The following is a 2,500-nucleotide window of genomic DNA, read 5'->3' on the forward strand; positions in this document are numbered from 1 at the left end:
AAATTGATTTTTGGAACAGGGAGATGGAACAGGAGCTTGCTCCATCCTCTCCACGCATCGACCTGGTATTGCAGTAGCTCCAGGAACGGTGCATCTCCCCAATGTTGTTCAAAAATAATGCGGTGCGATCACAAGCATGTGATCATGCGATGATCTGTCAACGCTTTGAAAAATGTTTACGCTTGAGTAAAAAGTGAGTGTACTTGGTAGGTTGGATGGCACTGTATAAGAAATATTAGATTCTTGCATTTTTTGAACCTTAATTGTGATGAATAATAAGTCATTTGAATGTAATCTGGCAAGAGCATTATATCGTGACCAACAATATAGTGGTGTTGTATAACAGCTGCTCTCAGGCAGACAGGAAGGCTGTGTTTGTAACGTCCCCATTTTGCCAACCTGCGGCCATTGCCTTTGGGATATGCTTCCTGTCCTGTCCTGTCCTGTCCTGTCCTGTCCTGTCTGTCTGTCTGTCTGTCTGTCTGTCTGTCTGTCTGTCTGTCTGTCTGTCTGTCTGTCTGTCTGTCTGTCTGTCTGTCTGTCTGTCTGTCTGTCTGTCTGTCTGTCTGTCTGTCTGTCTGTCTGTCTGTCTGTCTGTCTGTCTGTCTGTCTGTCTGTCTGTCTGACTCAGGTGATAGGTCAAATGTTAAACAGTCGCTGGCCGCCAACCCGGAGCCACATAATTCCTTAACCCACACGCATTCCGGGTCGTTACTGGATTCTGTGGACCATCAAAGTAAAGGTCAGGGTGGCACCTGGGTCACCTGTATCTTACAATATCACAGTATCGCTTCTCGGCCTTTTGGCTAAGATCAAGTGTAGTATCTGTTCTTATCAGTTTAATATCTGATATGTCCCCTACCCGGGGACTATATATTAAATTGATTTTTGGAACAGGGAGATGGAACAGGAGCTTGCTCCATCCTCTCCACGCATCGACCTGGTATTGCAGTAGCTCCAGGAACGGTGCATCTCCCCAATGTTGTTCAAAAATAATGCGGTGCGATCACAAGCATGTGATCATGCGATGATCTGTCAACGCTTTGAAAAATGTTTACGCTTGAGTAAAAAGTGAGTGTACTAAGTGAGTGTACTTGGTAGGTTGGATGGCACTGTATAAGAAATATTAGATTCTTGCATTTTTTGAACCTTAATTGTGATGAATAATAAGTCATTTGAATGTAATCTGGCAAGAGCATTATATCGTGACCAACAATATAGTGGTGTTGTATAACAGCTGCTCTCAGGCAGACAGGAAGGCTGTGTTTGTAACGTCCCCATTTTGCCAACCTGCGGCCATTGCCTTTGGGATATGCTTCCTGTCCTGTCCTGTCCTGTCCTGTCCTGTCTGTCTGTCTGTCTGTCTGTCTGTCTGTCTGTCTGTCTGTCTGTCTGTCTGTCTGTCTGTCTGTCTGTCTGTCTGTCTGTCTGTCTGTCTGTCTGTCTGTCTGTCTGTCTGTCTGTCTGTCTGTCTGTCTGTCTGTCTGTCTGTCTGTCTGTCTGTCTGTCTGTCTGTCTGTCTGTCTGTCTGTCTGTCTGTCTGTCTGTCTGTCTGTCTGTCTGTCTGTCTGTCTGTCTGTCTGTCTGTCTGTCTGTCTGTCTGTCTGTCTGTCTGTCTGTCTGTCTGTCTGTCTGTCTGTCTGTCTGTCTGTCTGTCTGTCTGTCTGTCTGTCTGTCTGTCTGTCTGTCTGTCTGTCTGTCTGTCTGTCTGACTCAGGTGATAGGTCAAATGTTAAACAGTCGCTGGCCGCCAACCCGGAGCCACATAATTCCTTAACCCACACGCATTCCGGGTCGTTACTGGATTCTGTGGACCATCAAAGTAAAGGTCAGGGTGGCACCTGGGTCACCTGTATCTTACAATATCACAGTATCGCTTCTCGGCCTTTTGGCTAAGATCAAGTGTAGTATCTGTTCTTATCAGTTTAATATCTGATATGTCCCCTACCCGGGGACTATATATTAAATTGATTTTTGGAACAGGGAGATGGAACAGGAGCTTGCTCCATCCTCTCCACGCATCGACCTGGTATTGCAGTAGCTCCAGGAACGGTGCATCTCCCCAATGTTGTTCAAAAATAATGCGGTGCGATCACAAGCATGTGATCATGCGATGATCTGTCAACGCTTTGAAAAATGTTTACGCTTGAGTAAAAAGTGAGTGTACTTGGTAGGTTGGATGGCACTGTATAAGAAATATTAGATTCTTGCATTTTTTGAACCTTAATTGTGATGAATAATAAGTCATTTGAATGTAATCTGGCAAGAGCATTATATCGTGACCAACAATATAGTGGTGTTGTATAACAGCTGCTCTCAGGCAGACAGGAAGGCTGTGTTTGTAACGTCCCCATTTTGCCAACCTGCGGCCATTGCCTTTGGGATATGCTTCCTGTCCTGTCCTGTCCTGTCCTGTCCTGTCCTGTCCTGTCTGTCTGTCTGTCTGTCTGTCTGTCTGTCTGTCTGTCTGTCTGTCTGTCTGTCTGTCTGTCTGTCTGTC

The 2,500-nt window shown here is 45.6% G+C and overlaps 3 non-coding genes across 3 annotated transcripts in view; all 3 read left to right on the plus strand.

The window, feature by feature from the left end:
* Nucleotides 1-99, plus strand: part of LOC137591938 (U2 spliceosomal RNA) — a 191-nt gene extending 92 nt beyond the window's left edge. The window contains exon 1 of the small nuclear RNA XR_011034909.1: nt 1-99. This exon is cut by the window's left edge and continues 92 nt beyond it. This is a non-coding gene — a small nuclear RNA (U2 spliceosomal RNA).
* Nucleotides 100-786: 687 nt separating this feature from the next.
* LOC137591939 (U2 spliceosomal RNA) lies at nt 787-977 on the plus strand. Its single transcript, XR_011034910.1, has one exon. It is a non-coding gene; the product is annotated as a U2 spliceosomal RNA (small nuclear RNA).
* An 895-nt stretch (nt 978-1,872) lies between these two features.
* Nucleotides 1,873-2,063, plus strand: LOC137591941 (U2 spliceosomal RNA). The gene has a single exon (XR_011034912.1). It is a non-coding gene; the product is annotated as a U2 spliceosomal RNA (small nuclear RNA).
* The last annotated feature ends 437 nt before the right edge of the window (nt 2,064-2,500 follow it).

This window comes from Antennarius striatus, unplaced genomic scaffold, assembly GCF_040054535.1.
Source record: "Antennarius striatus isolate MH-2024 unplaced genomic scaffold, ASM4005453v1 scaffold_33, whole genome shotgun sequence".
NCBI lineage: Eukaryota > Metazoa > Chordata > Actinopteri > Lophiiformes > Antennariidae > Antennarius > Antennarius striatus.